The 19393-nt window shown below is 41.6% G+C and overlaps 1 protein-coding gene across 3 annotated transcripts in view; it reads left to right on the top strand.

Moving 5' to 3' along the window:
- Positions 1-443: 443 nt before the first annotated feature.
- The window catches only part of LOC118367947 (pleckstrin homology domain-containing family A member 1-like), a 44623-nt gene continuing 25673 nt past the window's right edge, over positions 444-19393 (top strand). For all 3 annotated transcript variants that reach the window (XM_052491308.1, XM_052491309.1, XM_052491311.1), the window contains exon 1: positions 444-595. The gene's annotated coding sequence lies outside the window, so the exon portion shown is untranslated. The remainder of the gene's footprint in view (positions 596-19393) is intronic.

Below are 19393 nucleotides of genomic sequence, written 5' to 3'. Positions count from 1 at the left end.
AAGGGATCAGAATGGAGTAGAGTAGAATAGAATAGAAGTCAATAGAATATAATATAATAGAAGGGATCAGAATGGAGTAGAAGTCAACAGAGTAGAATAGAATAGAAGTCAACAGAATAGAATAGAAGGGATCAGAAATAGAGTAGTATAGAAGTCAACAGAATAGAATGTAAGGGATCAGAAATGGAGTAGAATAGAATAGAAGTCAACATATTAGAATAGAATATACCAAATATGCAAAAGTATGATAGGTTTGAATTAATCTGTGCCATTAGAAGTTTGAAATACAGTCTATGCAGTATATACAGTTTTTATCCAAAGCGATTTACAGTTGAACTAAGGCAGTTGAATACAATTGAATAATGTGGCCTCACAGAGGTTGGCCTGCTGCATACAAATATTAATACTACTCCTACCATAATTCTTTGCGGCACCCAAAAAAAAATTGTAATCGCTCTGCTCCACGCCCCTGCCCACTACCTAAGCATTGGGATATGTAGGAAATATCCGTGGAGAGATGGGCTGAAACTCCTTTCGGTTCATCCTAAAAGATCTCTCAAGCGAACCGATAGGATTTCCGAAAGAACATAAATATGTAAGTATTCACAAATGTTCTTTATTGTGGGAGCATTCGATGTTGGGATACAATGTAGATTGGTATGCGCATGTAGCGCGCGCGAGGCACTATGAACGCAGCCTGAATGTAAATATTCTTAGCCACTTTTCCAGTAGCGGACTTCAGTCGATCATACACAGTATCAGCAGAATATATCTTTAGAATTGAAGTTACTTCATAAATCATCATGTTACACTCTTGTTTAGTGAATGATATAAATCGATGTGTTGCTCGTCATATATCAGGAAAGTGTTATGGTTGTGTGGAATGCTGAACTATCCGTCTGTTATTGTTACGAACTGCTATAACAATAGACTGACTATACATCCTACACATTCACAAACAACACGTTCATGCGCTGTAGCCTAGGCTATTTAGGCTACTATACTTACAGTATGATCTGTGTTAGCTTATCTGATATCAATACCAGCCAGCCATACCTCAATCTGTATCAATATGCCAGATTCTTCCCCTTTTAAATGTCAATTGGTAGATTTGTTTCTCATAACAAGAGTTTGATTAAATATCATGAGCTCCAGATGTTTCACTTGTGTAATAGCATAGTTAGGCCTATTGTAGCTAATATTATTATGTTAAACATACAGGTAACTGCCAAAATAAAGGAAACACCAACATAAAGTGTCTTAATAGGACGTTGGGCCACCACGAGACGCCAGAACAGCTTCAATGTACCTTGTCATAGATTCTACAAGTGTCTGGAACTCTATTGGAGGGATGTGACACCCTTCTTCGAGAAATTCCATAATTGGAGTGTTTTGTTGATGGTGGTGGAAAATGCTGTCTCAGGCGCCACTCCAAAATCTCCCATAAGTGTTCAATTGGGTTAAGATCTGGTGACTGAGACACACATGTGCACACGCTCTTTAAAAACCCCTATGCTCCTTCTAGCCATGGTAGCCAGAATAATGGGCAACTGGGAAATTGTATACATGATATTTCTTTTAAACTTTTTTTTTATACAGGCCTCATTAACAAGTGAACATGACCCTGAACATTATGGGATGTTAATTTGTTAATTAACTCAGGAACCACGACTGTGCGGAAGAACTTGCTTTAAATATACTTGGTATCCCTCATTTACTCAAGTGTTTGCTTTATTTTGGCAGTTACCTCTACTTGTGATGTTTTTCTAGGTGATTGGCCATTAATGTTTATGGTGACACCAACCACCCACTCATACAACTGGTTCACATTCAAGGATGTGTTATTTCCCTTTCCTGTCACGGAATACAATCATTGGCTTAGTTGACTGTATATGAAGACCTACTGCTACTGCTGGCTTTGGAAGGCTTGAATTACCTCTAGGTGCTCTCGGGGCAGTGTGCTATGTAGGCCTTCATAAAGGGATGCAAATTCTGTGGTTTTCATTTGCACCCAGCTCCATACAATGGCAGAGAATGTTAATCCGTTTCAGGTAATAGAGGATGGCTACACATAAGCCTTCTCATTGGTTGATTGCACACATTGTATGAATGTGTGTTTGTTTTATCTTCGTGCCTAGCAATTCACCGTTTAGTGTCTCCTATTTGTCAGAATGATGAGATGGTCTCTAAAATGTATGACATCTATTTCCCTATTGCTGTCTTGTTGTCATACAGCTCAGAGTCAGACCCATGTTTATTTTGGGCTTGTGGTTGGTTTGCCTAAACTCCAAACACTCACACCCTCTCCCCATGTTTATAATGTCAATACGGGGGGTGCTACTTTTGACCAAACCCTATAGTGCATAATGGGAAATAAGATGTCATTTGAGACAGGATTGCTGTCAGATTATTTTTTCTTCTTTTTTTTAGCTCACATTAGATTAGATCACATTAAATTAGGTCACACATTTTGCAGTCCTTAGACTCGTGTTTTTGCGGACATAACTGTAGTATACTATAGTATTCACTAGTGTTTTTGCGGTCTTTACTGCAGTATTCACTGTAGTGTTTTTGCGGTCTTTACTGCAGTATTCACTGTAGTGTTTTTGCGGTCTTTACTGCAGTATTCACTGTAGTGTTTTTGCGGTCTTTACTGCAGTATTCACTGTAGTGTTTTTACAGTCTTTACTGCAGTATTCACTGTAGTGTTTTTGCGGTCTTTACTGCAGTATTCACTGTAGTGTTTTTACAGTCTTTACTGCAGTATTCACTGTAGTGTTTTTGCGGTCTTTACGGCACTATTCACTGTAGTGTTTTTGCGGTCTTTACGGCACTATTCACTGTAGTGTTTTTACGGTCTTTACTGCAGTATTCACTGTAGTGTTTTTGCGGTCTTTACTGCAGTATTCACTGTAGTGTTTTTACAGTCTTTACTGCAGTATTCACTGTAGTGTTTTTGCGGTCTTTACTGCAGTATTCACTGTAGTGTTTTTACAGTCTTTACTGCAGTAGTCACTGTAGTGTTTTTGCGGTCTTTACGGCACTATTCACTGTAGTGTTTTTGCGGTCTTTACGGCACTATTCACTGTAGTGTTTTTACGGTCTTTACTGCAGTATTCACTGTAGTGTTTTTGCGGTCTTTACTGCAGTATTCACTGTAGTGTTTTTGAGGTCTTTACTGCAGTATTCACTGTAGTGTTTTTGCGGTCTTTACTGCAGTATTCGCTGTAGTGTTTTGCAGACATGACTGTAGTACACTAGTATTCAATATAGGGTTTTTGCGGACATGACTGTAGTATATTGCAGTATTCACAAGTGTTTTTGAGGGGGTGAATGTAGTATACTGTAGTATTATTATTTTCTGGTCCACAGATGCCACTGCTTGTCTTTGTACCAGCAGTGCACAACTAGCTAGGCCTAAACAGCAATGTAATCTTTTCAACATTATAAGCCTTCTCCTCGGCCAGAGGTGTGAGGATTAGGTTAGCCTCAGCAGAATTCAGCTGCATAGCGTGCCGTCTGTATGTAATTAACTACCAGTGTAGAATTGAACAGTATTAGAGCAGATATCCTTTTTCCTCTTTCTATTCTGTAACGGTATTTGGGGCAACCTCGCTCACAAGGAACGAACCAATGTGTTCAGCTCAAAAGACAAGACTTGAGCATTCTGTTGTTTGTCTCAATTCAGCATTTTGTCATCTGAGATTTTGGGTGAATTAGCATATATTCGATTCCGAATTGTTCAATTGTTTGTTGTTTGTTGTATTTTAAAGACGCTTCCAGTTGATCTGGAAATACAAATCTTGAGGCACTATTCAGAGCAGAGGTGTCTTCTTCTAGACCCCAAACATGCACAATGCTATAACATGGTAGACGCACCACTGTTATGGTTTGGGGTTTTCAGTTATTCAAAGAGTCACTGTGTGTTTTTTGGCCAAAGAAATGAGCAACATACTAGTGCAGGTATGAAGTAAGAGGAAATGGAATTTGGCCGAAATACCCTCTTCACTCCCTTCAGTGTTGCATTGATTGGCCCTGAGCTTATAGTATATACTGTAATTCATAAACCACACCTTTTATTGCGCTGTAATTCCTTTTCCCTTATACTGTCCCTATCAGTGACAAGCCAAAGTAAGCATGTGACAATGTAGGAGTGTGTGTGTTGATAGGTATTGGTTACAGAGCGGTTGGAAACAAGAACATGAGTAAAAGTTCAGTGTGTGTGTGTGCCTTGTACGTGTGCTGTGGGTGCGTGCGTGTGTGTGTATGGTCGACTATGAAAATGTGGAAGGTCACCTCAGCCACATATTCAGATTCTCTATTTTCTTTTTCGCTCTCTCTCTGTTTTCTGGTCCTAAAAATAATACCAAAAGCCCAATCCCCTAGAGGGCATGTGTTCAGGCAACCATGAGATTTGGGAGGCTAGGACTGAGTCACAGCTGTACACACACACACACAGACAGACAGACAGACAGACAGACAGACAGACAGACAGACAGACAGACTGACAGACTGACAGACTGACTGACTGACTGACTGACTGACTGACTGACTGACTGACTGACTGACTGACTGACTGACTGACTGACTGACTGACTGACTGACTGACTGACTGACTGACTGACTGACTGACTGACTGACTGACTGACTGACTGACTGACGTGTAAGTAGACAGAGGTGTAAGTCAGAGGGAGGAGGGAAGCAGATGGAGAGAGGGAAGAAGTGAGCTAGCCCTCTGAGTGTATTGCCAAGGGAATCCAGTGAATGGTCCATTAACACCCGAGCTGTAATGGATCTGTGCTGTTAGCATTCATCCCCATATCCAGAGACCCAGTCAAGGAGCATCATGTCACGACTGAATGGACACATGGAGTGGTTTTATGGTTTCACGTATCTGTCCAAATGTCTCAGACCTGTCTTCTTGACACACTAACCCCATAGAAATGTCTGGAGAATGAGAACAACTGAGCTCTGGGCAGTTCCATGTGAAGGAGCCATGAGCACCAACATGGGAAGTTCATAGGATCATATCTAATTGAGTGTCAAATGAAAGCTAAGAATTTATTTTGAGGAAATTAAGGCATTCTTCAACCATTATACATATTAAAAATGAGGCATAATTAATGGCTTTGATTTCTGGTTGAACAGATTGAAAAGGGTGTTGTGGAAAAATAGAAAGAGAACAAATGTGAACGAAGATGGTCATTGATTAAGATGAGTCTAACGACTTGCAGGTGCCGAGGCCCAGCGTGAGGGCTCAATCCCGATTTATGGCATTGTCTGGATGGCAGACCATATGATGGATATCATAAAAGTTTAACACAACCTTATCCATGGCTTTCTCCGAGGCGGGAGGTTCCCATAGATCCCTGGGAGCACGGACACCTTCGGGTGTGTTAAGACCGATGAAAACTTGAATTGACTAAATGAATGTTACTTCGTGAATTAAATTGTCTTGCTTGGATTGTTTCAAGAGTTCATAAAGAGTTCATAAAGAGTTCATAAAGAGTTCATAAAGAGTTCATAAAGAGTTCATAAAGTGCTATGGATTTATTTTTGCAGAGTTACTGTGTTATTCTGCCCATCGGACAGTGGCAGTGGTGGAAACAGTACTCAATTGTCATACTTGACTAAAAGTTAAGGTATCTTAATAGAAAATGAAAGTCACCCAGTGAAATACTACTTGAGTAAAAGTCTGAAAGTATCTGGTTTTAAATGTACATAAGTATATTGGCAGAAAAAAGTAATGAAGTGTCATACTTGAGGGAAAGTAAATGGTAATCAAATTCCTTATATTAAGCAAACCAGATGGCAGTATTGTGTTATTTATTTTCATTAGCGGACAGATGGGGGCACACTCCAACACGCAGACGTAATTTACAAAAGCAATATTTGAGTTTAGTGAGTCCACCAGATCAGATTCAGTAGGGATGACAACACGTTCTTTTAATAGGTGTGTGAATTGGACCATAATTCTATCCTGCCTGAGCATTCGAAATGTAACAAGCACTTTTAGGTGTCAGGGAAAATGTATGGAAGTAACAAAAGGACATCTTTTCTTTAGGAATGTGGTGGAGTAAAAGTAAAAGTTGTCAAAAATATAAATAGTAAAGTAAAGTAGATACTAGAGGTCGACCGATTAATCGATTTAAATAAAAAATAAAAAAAAATACATATTTTTTATACTTTTTATTTAACTAGGCAAGTCAGTTAAGAACACATTCTTATTTTCAATGACTGCCTAGGAACTGTGGGTTAACTGCCTTGTTGAGGGGCAGAATGACAGATTTTCACCTTGTCAGCTCAGGGGTTTCAATCTTGCAACCTTCACAGTTAACTAGTCCAACGCTCTAACCATTGCACTCCACGAGTAGCCTGCCTGTTACGCGAATGCAGTAGAAGCCAAGGTAAATTGCTAGCTAGCATTAAACTTATCGTATAAAAAATAATCAATCATAATCACTAGTTATAAATACTAATCCAGTTTAGCAGGCAATATTAACCAGGTGAAATTGTGTAATTTCTCTTGCGTTCATTGCACGCAGATTCAGGGTATATGCAACAGTTTGGGCTGCCTGGCTAATTGTGAACTAATTTGCCAGAATTTTACGTTATTATGACATACATTGAAGGATGTGCAATGTAACAAGAATATTTAGACTTAGGGATGCCACCCGTTAGATAAAATACCGAACGGTTCCGTATTTCACTGAAATAATAAACGTTTTGTTTTCGAAATGATAGTTTCCGTATTCGATCATATTAATGACCAAAGGCTCGTATTTCTGTGTGTTATTATGTTATAATTAAGTCTGATTTGATAGAGCAGTCTGACTGAGCAGCAGCAGGCCCGTAATCATTCATTCAAACAGCACTTTTGTGCGTTTTGCCAGCAGCTCTTCGCAAGCACAGCGCTGTTTATGACTTCAAGCCTATCAGCCTAATTGCTGGTGTAACCAATGTGAAATGGCTAGCTAGTTAGCTGGGTGTGCGCTAATACTGTTTCAAACGTCACTCGCTTTTAGATTTGGAGTAGTTATTCCCCTTGCGCTACAAGGGCCGCGGCTTTTGTGGAGCAATGGGTAACGATGCATCGAGTGTGGCTGTTGTCGATGTGTTCCTGGTTTGAGCCCAGGTAGGGGCGAGGAGGGGGACGGAAGCTATACTGTTACACTGGCAATACTATAGTGCCTATAAGAACATCCAATAGTCAAAGGTATATGAAATACAAATGGTATAGAGAGAAATAGTCCTATAAATACTATATTAACTACAACCTAAAGCCTCTTATCTTGGAATATTGAAGTCTCATGTTAAAAGGAACCAAATCAAATCAAATCAAATTTTATTTACATTTACATTTAAGTCATTTAGCAGACGCTCGCAGATGTTAATGTGAGTGGAGCGAAATGCTTGTGCTTCTAGTTCCGACAATGCAGTAATAACCAACAAGTAATCTAACTAACAATTCCAAAACTACTGTCTTATACACAGTGTAAGGGGATAAAGAATATGTACATAAGGATATATGAATGAGTGATGGTACAGAACGGCATAGGCAAGATACAGTAGATGGTATCGAGTACAGTATATACATATGAGATGAGTATGTAAACTAAGTGGAATAGTTAAAGTGGCTAGTGATACATGTATTACATAAGGATGCAGTCGATGATATAGAGTACAGTATATACGTATGCATATGAGATGAATAATGTAGGGTAAGTAACATTATATAAGGTAGCATTGTTTAAAGTGGCGAGTGATATATTTACATCATTTCCCATCAATTCCCATTATTAAAGTGGCTGGAGTTGAGTCAGTGTCAGTGTGTTGGCAGCAGCCACTCAATGTTAGTGGTGGCTGTTTAACAGTCTGATGGCCTTGAGATAGAAGCTGTTTTTCAGTCTCTCGGTCCCAGCTTTGATGCACCTGTACTGACCTCGCCTTCTGGATGATAGCGGGGTGAACAGGCAGTGGCTCGGGTGGTTGATGTCCTTGATGATCTTTATGGCCTTCCTGTAACATCGGGTGGTGTAGGTGTCCTGGAGGGCAGGTAGTTTGCCCCCGGTGATGCGTTGTGCAGACTTCACTACCCTCTGGAGAGCCTTACGGTTGAGGGCGGAGCAGTTGCCGTGCCAGGCGGTGATACAGCCCGCCAGGATGCTCTCGATTGTGCATCTGTAGAAGTTTGTGAGTGCTTTTGGTGACAAGCCGAATTTCTTCAGCCTCCTGAGGTTGAAGAGGCGCTGCTGCGCCTTCTTCACGATGCTGTCTGTGTGAGTGGACCAATTCCGTTTGTCTTTGATGTGTATGCCGAGGAACTTAAAACTTGCTACCCTCTCCACTACTGTTCCATTGATGTGGATAGGGGGTGTTCCCTCTGCTGTTTCCTGAAGTCCACAATCATCTCCTTAGTTTTGTTGACGTTGAGTGTGAGGTTATTTTCCTGACACCACACTCGAGGGCCCTCACCTCCTCCCTGTAGGCCGTCTCGTCGTTGTTGGTAATCAAGCCTACCACTGTTGTGTCGTCCGCAAACTTGATGATTGAGTTGGAGGCGTGCGTGGCCACGCAGTCGTGGGTGAACAGGGAGTACAGGAGAGGGCTCAGAACGCACCCTTGTGGGGCCCCAGTGTTGAGGATCAGCGGGGAGGAGATGTTGTTGCCTACCCTCACCACCTGGGGGCGGCCCGTCAGGAAGTCCAGTACCCAGTTGCACAGGGCGGGGTCGAGACGAGCTTGATGACGAGCTTGGAGGGTACTATGGTGTTGAATGCCGAGCTGTAATCGATGAACAGCATTCTCACATAGGTATTCCTCTTGTCCAGATGGGTTAGGGCAGTGTGCAGTGTGGTTTAGATTGCATCGTCTGTGGACCTATTTGGGCGGTAAGCAAATTGGAGTGGGTCTAGGGTGTCAGGTAGGGTGGAGGTGATATGGTCCTTGACTAGTCTCTCAAAGCACTTCATGATGACGGAAGTGAGTGCTACGGGGCGGTAGTCGTTTAGCTCAGTTACCTTAGCTTTCTTGGGAGCAGGAACAATGGTGGCCCTCTTGAAGCATGTGGGGACAGCAGACTGGTATAGGGATTGATTGAATATGTCCGTAAACACACCGACCAGCTGGTCTGCGCATGCTCTGAGGGCGCGGCTGGGGATGCCGTCTGGGCCTGCAGCCTTGCGAGGGTTAACACGTTTAAATGTCTTACTCACCTCGGCTGCAGTGAAGGAGAGACCGCATGTTTCCGTTGCAGGCCGTGTCAGTGGCACTGTATTGTCCTCAAAGCGGGCAAAAAAGTTATTTAGTCTGCCTGGGAGCAAGACATCCTGGTCCGTGACTGGGCTGGATTTCTTCTTGTAGTCCGTGATTGACTGTAGACCCTGCCACATGCCTCTTGTGTCTGAGCCGTTGAATTGAGATTCTACTTTGTCTCTGTACTGACGCTTAGCTTGTTTGATAGCCTTGCGGAGGGAATAGCTGCACTGTTTGTATTCGGTCATGTTACCAGACACCTTGCCCTGATTAAAAGCAGTGGTTCGCGCTTTCAGTTTCACGCGAATGCTGCCATCAATCCACGGTTTCTGGTTAGGGAATGTTTTAATTGTTGCTATGGGAACGACATCTTCAACGCACGTTCTAATGAACTCGCACACCGAATCAGCGTATTCATCAATATTGTTATCTGACGCAATACGAAACATATCCCAGTCCATGTGATGGAAGCAGTATTGGAGTGTGGAGTCAGCTTGGTCGGACCAGCGTTGGACAGAGCTCAGCGTGGGAACCTCTTGTTTTAGTTTCTGTCTGTAGGCAGGGATCAACAAAATGGAGTCGTGGTCAGCTTTTCCGAAAGGGGGGCGGGGCAGGGCCTTATATGCGTCGCGGAAGTTAGAGTAACCATGATCCAAGGTTTTTCCACCCCTGGTTGCGCAATCGATATGCTGAAATTTAGGGAGTCTTGTTTTCAGATTAGCCTTGTTAAAATCCCCAGCTACAATGAATGCAGCCTCCGGATAAATAGTTTCCAGTTTGCAAAGAGTTAAAGTTCGTTCAGAGCCATCGATGTGTCTGCTTGGGGGGGATATATACGGCTGTGATTATAATCGAGGAGAATTCTCTTGGTAGATAATGCGGTCTACATTTGATTGTGAGGAATTCTAAATCAGGTGAACTGAAGGATTTGAGTTCCTGTATGTTTCTTTCATCACACCATGTCTCATTAACCATAAGGCATACGCCCCCGCCCCTCTTCTTACCAGAAAGATGTTTGTTTCTGTCGGCGCGATGCGTGGAGAAACCCGTTGGCTGCACCGCCTCGGAAAGCGTCTCTCCAGTGAGCCATGTTTCCGTGAAGCAAAGAATATTACAGTCTCTGATGTCCCTCTGGAATGCTACCCTTGCTCGGATTTCATCAACCTTGTTGTCAAGAGACTGGACATTGGCAAGAAGAATGCTAGGGAGTGTGCCTGTCTCCTCCGGAGTCTGACCAGAAGACCGCCTCGTTTCCCTCTTCTTCGGAGTCGTTTTTTGGGTCGCTGCAAGGGATCCCTTCCGTTGTCCTGTTTGTAAGGCAGAACACAGGATCCGCGTCGCGAAAAACATATTCTTGGTCGTACTGATGGTGAGTTGACGCTGACGCTGATCTTATATTCAGTAGTTCTTCTCGACTGTATGTAATGAAACCTAAGATGACCTGGGGTACTAATGTAAGAAATAACACGTAAAAAAACAAAAAACTGCATAGTTTCCTAGGAACGCGAAGCGAGGCGGCCATCTCTGTCACCAACTTTCATATGTTCTCATGTTCTGAGCAAGGAACTTAGACATCAGCTTTTTTACATGGCACATATTTTACATGGCACACATTTTTACATGGCACATATTACTTTCTTCTCCAACACTTTGTTTTTGCATTATTTAAACCAAATTGAACATGTTTCATTATTTATTTGAGGCTAAATTGATTTTATTGATGTTTTATGTTAAGTTAAAATAAGTGTTAATTCAATATTGTTGTAATTGTCATTATTACAAACAAAACATTTTTATGAAAAATCGGCCGATTAATCGGCATCTGCTTTTTTGACCCCCAATAATCGGTATCGGTGTTGAAAAATCATAATCGGTCGACCTCTAGTAGATACCACAAAAAAAATGTCTAAAGTAGTACTTGAAAGTATTTTTACTTAAGTACTTCACACCATTGAATGGCAGTCAGTTCAATGGGGGAGTGACAGAGATGTGCGCCCCTATCATTCAGATAAGAGTTCTGCTTATTGTTTTGGCCTAGCATAGTGATGTTATTTAGACAATGGGAGATACTGAGATTTGGCGCTCTGGGGAAAATAAAAGATTGGTGGAAACTTTGTTCATGGAGTCATTCTAAACCAATCTCCAGTGTCTGCTAAATGACTAAAGAATATTTAGAATATTGTGTATTCTTTTGACATTGAAGACGTCTGTTATGCCATTGTATTCTTATTGCATAACTGTAATAAATCGGATTACTTTTAAATGGATACGAATGGTTGTCCTCATATTTCTGAGTAATATTCCTTGAATTATTATTTTATGTAATATAATAATAATAATAATATATGCCATTTAGCTGACGCTTTTATCCAAAGCGACTTACAGTCATGTGTGCATACATTCTACGTATGGGTGGTCCCGGGGATCGAACCCACTACCCTGGCGTTACAAGCGCCATGCTCTACCAACTGAGCCACAGAAGGACCATTACATGTATGATGTAATGGTAAAAGACTACACATAGCATATATGCTCGGCCTCTAACTGTGCAGCTCTGAGCTGAGGTTAACTCAATCATTTAATGCTGGGACATTGATCGCAAGATATTAGCTCTTTGTCTCTCAGCCTGTTAATATTAGGGTTATCTTGGACACGTAACTTATAATATTCCGAGTGGTGACGCAACGCTCACTACTTTGACTAGAACCTTCGGATTCGCTTATGGGCCTGTAGCATTCACATGATAATGGAGTCCGATTGAATATTATATTATGGTCTTATTGCTCCTACACTAATCTCTGTCATCAGACGGAGTGGAAATTCACTCTTTTACAGGGGTCTTAGAAAACATTGATCACAAAAAGTCATAAACAGTATTAGAAGTACATCAAAACACAATAATGTGGAAGTAAAGAACCCTGCTATCTAATATCAACACTTATTATTTTGTTTTGGAGAAGTGTTTTGGAATATGGGTTGGAATAATACATTATGGCCTTTCTCTTGCAGTTTTTTTTCTTCTTTGTATTATCTTTAACCAGATCTATTGTGTTACATTCTACTACATTCCTTTCACGTTTACACAAACTTCAAAGTGTTTCCTTTCAAATCGTACCAAGAATATGTATATCCTTGCTTCAGGGCCTGAGGCTACAGGCAGTTAGATTTGGGTATGACGTTTTAGGCGAAAATTGAAAGAAAAGGGCGGATCCTTAAAGATGCAGTAGGCCCAGAACAAAGAGGCACGTCTTACTCTTCATTGTATTCAAAGGGTGAATATCAATAGTATGCATGCCAGTCTCTCTTGGCTAAGAGTTGAGGGAAGCCTGCATCGCTTCTTGTTTGTATTAGAAACATGAATGTGTTGGAAATTCCAAATAGTTTGCATAGTCAACTTACACACATCACTGACACACACACTTCCCCTACCAGACATGCCACCAGGGGTCTTTTTTTTACGGTCCCCGGGTCTAGAACAAATTCAAGGAAACGTACAATATTATAAAGAGCCATGGATCTCCCTTTCATCTCATATTGCACAAGTGAACAGCAAACCTGGTTGCAAAAAACAAATAAGCATCACCTCACGGCACAACGCCTCTCCCCCATGTGACCTACTTGTTCTATGTATGTACTGACATGTATAATATAAAATATAAGCATTGCCTTATACCTTGTAATTCCATTAGAAACTTCCTCATATCTTTAAGCTGAGGAGAGAGGATAATGAAAGTCCCAGTAACAAGTAAATGTAGACCTACCAATTAGTTAGTGTTTTTACATTTAATTTTATTAATTAGTAAAGATGCACTATGCAGAAAGCGCTAATTCTAATAGTTTGCCTAATTTCAGTTTGTGACTAAACAAGCAGCTATAGTGTAGAGAATCATTGTACCATCTAAACCGCTGTGAAATATATTTTACATAACCAAAAATATTGTATTTTCAGCTGCTTGATGCTGGTGTACAAAACCAAAAGTAAAAGACGCAAAAACTAAACTTAAGCATGGGAAGCATAAAATAGAGCACATAGAACAGACCTACCACTTCTTAGACTTGCTTTCAATGAAATGACGGATCTATAACTCACATTTCAATGTACATTTGGTTGGGTCGCCCAAAAAGTCACATATTGCAGCTTTAAGTGATTAAAACTCGTAATTGGTAACAGAATTTCAGGAAAATCTGTAATGGAATTACTGCAATTGAATTGGCTAAATTGTTGTAGTCACAAACTACAGTTGGGTACCTGCTGTCCTCTCTTCCACTGGCATACTGTTATGTTCAGCTCATAACTGTTTTCTTTCTCTATCTGTCATCTGTCGGTCAAAGCAAAACTGGGAAAACCGTATGAACAACCCCTTCCTCTCACTCTGCCTCTCTCTCTCTCTCTCTCCATTTAATGTTACCTCTCCAGACTCGTACTGACACCGACCCATGAGCCTCCTCTCTTTCCATTTACTGCATTTGCGACTGCATTTGCGACCACTGAGCACCGACCAACACCGGACGTCCATGGACATAGAAAAATAGTTTACATTTGGTCAGTTTGCCTTGGCTTTGATTTCAACGTCGTCAGATATTTTTTTGGGTCGGATCGGCTTAGATTTCCATGTTCACCCATGTTGATTTTTGGTCCGTTCCGGCCTTGATTTGGTGTGAATGAAGACGTCCATGACTGGTGACCGGAACCAAATCTGAACCAATCATAGATGTCTATGTTTCACCAGTTTAGACATTAAAGTACAGCACAGCACACTAGAGTAGAGTACAGATCATGTACTGTATTGTACTGTACTCTACTGTATTGTTTTGTACTGAACGATACTTTACTCTACTCTACTCTACTGTACTGTCCAAACGTGTGAAACATAGATGTCTAGGACTGATTCAGATTTCCAAATTCGGTCTTGTTTAGGGGCCTTGTTTAGGGGTCTTTAGGGGTCTTGTTTAGGGGCGGAGCTCATTAGAATAATACCCAAATATGCAAAGGAAGATATTGCATATTTTTACCTTTGTGGACCTATTCAGATACATCACCATGAAGAGAATGACATTCATATCCACAATTATACAGATCAGCGACCTATGATGTAATTCCTTTTCGGTAATTCAGTTACTGGGTGTAAATCCATTCCACTTACTGTAGTTCAATAACCAAAATATATTTTTTTAAGCTCAAGGTGTCATGTCATAGCTGACACCCCATTCCTTCTACAGAAATCTTTGAATCTTAATTCGGAGCAGATATGGCCAGATGGTGCCGACAGAAATGGTCACCTCGCTTCAAGTCCCGAGGAAACTATGCAGTAATTTTGTTTGTTTATGTATTATTTCTTACATTGTTAGCCCAGAAAATCTTAAGTGTTATTACATACAGCCGGGAAGAACTATTGGATATAGAGCAACGTCAATTTACCAACATTACGACCAGGAATACGACTTTCCCGAAGCGGATCCTTTGTTCGGACCTCCACCCTGGACATGGGATCTAATCTCAGAGGCCGACCAAAAACAACGTTGTCACCACAGGAGAAGCAGATCGAGCGGCCTCCTGGTCAGACTGAGAAGGCGAGCACAGCACCCACCGCTTCCGAGCATATTAGTCGCCAATGTCCAGTCTCAAGACAACAAGGTGGACGAAATTAGGGCACGAGTTGCCTTCCAGAGAGACATCAGAGATTGTAACATTCTCTATTTCACGGAAACATGGCTCACCCGGGATATGTTGTCAGAGTCGGTACAGTCACCGGGGCTCTTCATGCGTCGCGCCGACAGAAACGAGGGGTGTGTGCCTCATGATTAACGACTCATGGTGTAACAATAACAACACACAGGAACTCAAGTCCTTTTGTTCACATGACCTAGAATTCCTTACAAATACATGCCGTCCACATTATCTCCCAAGAGAATTCTCTTCAATTATACTCACAGCCGTGTATAGCCGTGTAGAACTTCCCTGGACTCTATGTAAACTGGGTGCATTTGTTGTAGCTGGGGATTTTAGCAAAGCTATTTTGAGAACAAGGCTACCTAATTCTACCAGCACATTGACTGTTGTACCCGCTCGAGCAAAACAATGGACTACTTCCACTCTAACTTCCACAATGCATACAAGGACCGCCCCCGCCCTCCCTTCGGCAAATCCGACCATGACTCCATCTTGCTCGTACTGTCCTGTAGGCAGAAACTCAAACAGGATGTACCCGTGACTAGAACCATTCAACGCTGGTCTGACCAATCGGAATCCACGCTTCAAGATTGTTTTGATCACGTGGACTGGAAAATGTGCCAGGAAGCCTCAGACAATAACATTGATTTATACACTGACTCTGTGAGTGAGTTTATTAGGAAGTGCATTTGAGATGTTGTACCCACTGTGACTATTAAAACCTACCCCAACCAGAAATCGTGGATAGACGGCGGCATTCGCGGAAAACTGAAAGCGCAAACCACCGCATTTAACCATGGAAAGAGTTCGGGAATATGGCAGAATATAAACCGTGTATCCCTCCGCAAGGCAATCAAACAAGCAAAATGTCGGTATAGGGACAAAATGGAGACGCAATTCAATGGCCCAGACATGAGACCTATGTGGCAGGGTCTACAGGCAATTACGGACTACAAAAAGAAAACCAGCCACGTCAAGGACACCAATATCTTGCTTCTAGACAAGCTAAACACATTCTTTGCCCGCTTTGAGGATAATACAGTGCATCTGACACGACCCGCTATCAAGGACTGCGGGCCCCCCCTCTCCTTCTCTGTGGCTGACGTGGGCAAGCCATTTAAACGCGTTAACCCTCGCAAGGCTGCTGGCCCAGACAGCATCCCTTGCCGTGTTCTCAGAGCATGCGCAGACCAGCTGGCTGGTGTGTTTACGGACATATTCAATCACTCCCTATCCCAGTCTGCTGTCCCCACATGCTTCAAGATGGCCACCATTGTTCCTGTACCCAAGGCAACGATAACTGAACTTCTGTCATCATGAAGTACTTTGAGAGACGAGTCAAGGATCATATCACCTCCACCTTACCTGCCACCCTAGACCCACTTCAGTTTGCATACCGCCCCAACAGGTCCACAGACGATGCAATCGCCATCACACTGCTCACTGCCCTATCCCATCTGGACAAGAAGAATACCTATGTAAGTATGCTGTTCATTGACTACAGCTCAGCATTCAACACCATAGAGCCCTCCAAGCTCATCATTAATTTCGAGATCCTGGTTCTCAACCCCGCCCTGTGCAGTTGGGTCCTGGACTTTCTAGGAAACAACATCTCCACTTCACTGATCCTCAACACTGGGGCCCCACAAGGGTGCATGCCCAGCCCCCTCCTGTACTCCCTGTTCACCCATGACTGCGTGGTCATGCATGCCTCCAACTCAATCATCATGTTTGCAGACGACACAACAGTAGTGGGCTTGATTACCAACAACAACGAGACAGCCTACAGGGAGGAGGTGAGGGCACTCGGAGAGTGGTATCAGGAAAACAACCTCTCACTCAACATCAACCAAACAAAGGAGATGATCGTGGACTTCAGGAAACAGCAGAGGGAGCACCCCCCATCCACATCAATGAGACAGCAGTGGAGAAGAAATTTTAAGTTCCTAGGCGTACACATCACGGACAAACTGATGAAGCTTGGTGAAGAAGGCTCAACTTCACCTCTTCAACCTCAGGAGGCTGAAGAAATTTGGTTTGTCACCTAAAACCCTCACAAACTTTTACAGATGCACAATCGAGAGCATCCTGTTGGGCTGTATTGCCGCCTGGTACAGCAACTGCACCGCCCACAACCGCAAGGCTCTCCAGAGGGTAGTGCGGTCTGCACAATGCATCACCGGGGGCAAACTACCTGCCCTACTGCACCCGATGTCACAGGAAGGCCAAAAAGATCATCAAGGACAACAACCACCCGAGCCACTGCCTGTTCACCTCGCTATCATCCAGAAGGCAAGGTCAGTATAGGTGCATCAAAGCTGGGACCGAGAGACTGAAAAACAGCTTCTATCTAAAGACCATCAGACTGTTAAAACAGCCATCACTAACATAGAGAGGCTGCTGCCAACATAGAGACCCAAATCACTGGCCACTTTAATAAATTGATTTAATAAAGGTATCGATAATTACTTTAAATAATGCCACTTTAATAATGTTTACATATCCTACATTACTCATCTCATATGTGTGTATACTGTCTTTCATACCTTCTGTTGCATCTTGCCTATGCCGTACGACCATCGTTCATTCATATATTTATATGTACATATTCTTATTTCATCCCTTTAAGGTAGTTGTATAAGGTAGTTGTTGTGAATTTGTTAGATTACTTGTTAGATATTACTGTGCTGTCGGAACTAGAAGCACAAGCATTTAGCTACACTCACATTAATACCTGCTAACCATGTGTATGTGACAAATACAATTTGATTTGATTTGATATTTAAGTTTTTGGAAAATGTGGTCGCATAAGAAACTGAGGGAGATTTTACCATAGTTCTCTTACCAAACTTTTTATCTGCACAGTTCTTCCAGTCAATGTGTTTTTATGAAATGTTCTGTGCATATTGTTCAAAATAGTCCTTGTGCATAGAGTTGTATGGTTGTTAAACTTTGAAATCAATAGCTTTTGTTTGGAATGCATTTTAAAGTGGAATTGCCCTTCTCTTTCTCTTACCTCTTACTACACGTGCCTCTGCTTCCTCATCTCACACACACACACACAAACACACACACACACACACACACACACACACACACACACACACACACACACACACACACACACACACACACACACACACACACACACTGAGCTGCATTGTTTGTATCCTCACTGCAGACTCTTTCTTCCTCTTTTTCTTCATTAACTTCACCCAGTGGTGGAAAAAGTACCCAATTGTCATACTTAAAATTAAGTATAACTTAGAAAATGAAAGATAACTTAGAAAATTACTCAAGTTAAAGTGAATGTTACTGTCACGTTCTGACCTTAGATCCTTTGTTTTGTCTTTGTTTTAGTATGGTCAGGGCGTGAGTTGGGGTGGGCAGTCTATGTTCTTTTTTCTATAATTTGGGATTTCTGTGTTTGGCCAAGTATGGTTCTAAATCATAGGCAGCTGTCAATCGTTGTCCCTGATTGAGAACCATACTTAGGTAGCCTGGTTTCACCTTTGAGTTGTGTTTTCTGTTGAGTGTTTGTGTATTCACCAGACAGAACTGTTTCGGTTGCGTTCGTTCACTTTGTTGTTTTTGTTCAATGTTCTTTTACTTTATTAAAAAGATGGACACTTACCATGCTGCGCATTGGTCCTCACCTTCTTCCACCGACGACCGTTACAGTTACCCAGTAAAATACTATTTGAGTAAAAGTCTAAGAGTATTTGGTTTGAAATATACTTAGGTATCAACAGTAAATGTAATTGATGAAATATACTTAAGTATCAAAACTGAAAGTAAAAGCATAAATCATTTCAAATTCCTTTAAGCAAACCAGACAGCACTATTTTCCTGTTTTGTTATTTACGGATAGCCAGGTGCACACTCCAACACTTAGACATCCTTTACAAACAAATAAGTTGTGTTTAGTGAGTCCGCCAGATCAGAGGCAGTAGGGATGACCACTGAGAGTTGTTCTCTCGATAAGTGTGTTAATTTGACCATTTTCCTGTCCTGCTCAGCATTCAAAATGTACTTTTGGGTGTCAGGGAAAATGTGTGGAGTAAAAAGTACATTTATTTTCTTTTGGAATGTAGTGAAGTAAAAGTTGTCAAAAATATAAAAAGTAAAGTACAGATAACACAATTTCTTTTTTTTACTTACAGTGCATTCGGAAAGTATTCAGACCCCTTGACTTTTTCCACATTTTGTTACGTTACAGCCTTATTCTAAAATGGATAAAATATTTTTTCCCCCTCATTAATCTACACACAATAGCCCATAATGACAAACAAAAACAGTTTTTTTTAAATATCACATTTACATAAGTATTCAGACCCTTTACTTAGTACTTTGTTGAAGCACCTTTGGCAACAATTACAGCCTTGAGTCTTCTTGGGTATGATTCTACAAGCTTGCTACACCTGTATTTGCTCTCCCGTTCTTCTCTCAAGCTCTGTCAGGTTGGAT

The sequence above is a fragment of the Oncorhynchus keta genome, chromosome 3 (genome assembly GCF_023373465.1).
Source record: "Oncorhynchus keta strain PuntledgeMale-10-30-2019 chromosome 3, Oket_V2, whole genome shotgun sequence".
Taxonomy (NCBI): Eukaryota; Metazoa; Chordata; class Actinopteri; order Salmoniformes; family Salmonidae; genus Oncorhynchus; species Oncorhynchus keta.
This window is presented reverse-complemented; position numbering and strand designations above follow the sequence as displayed.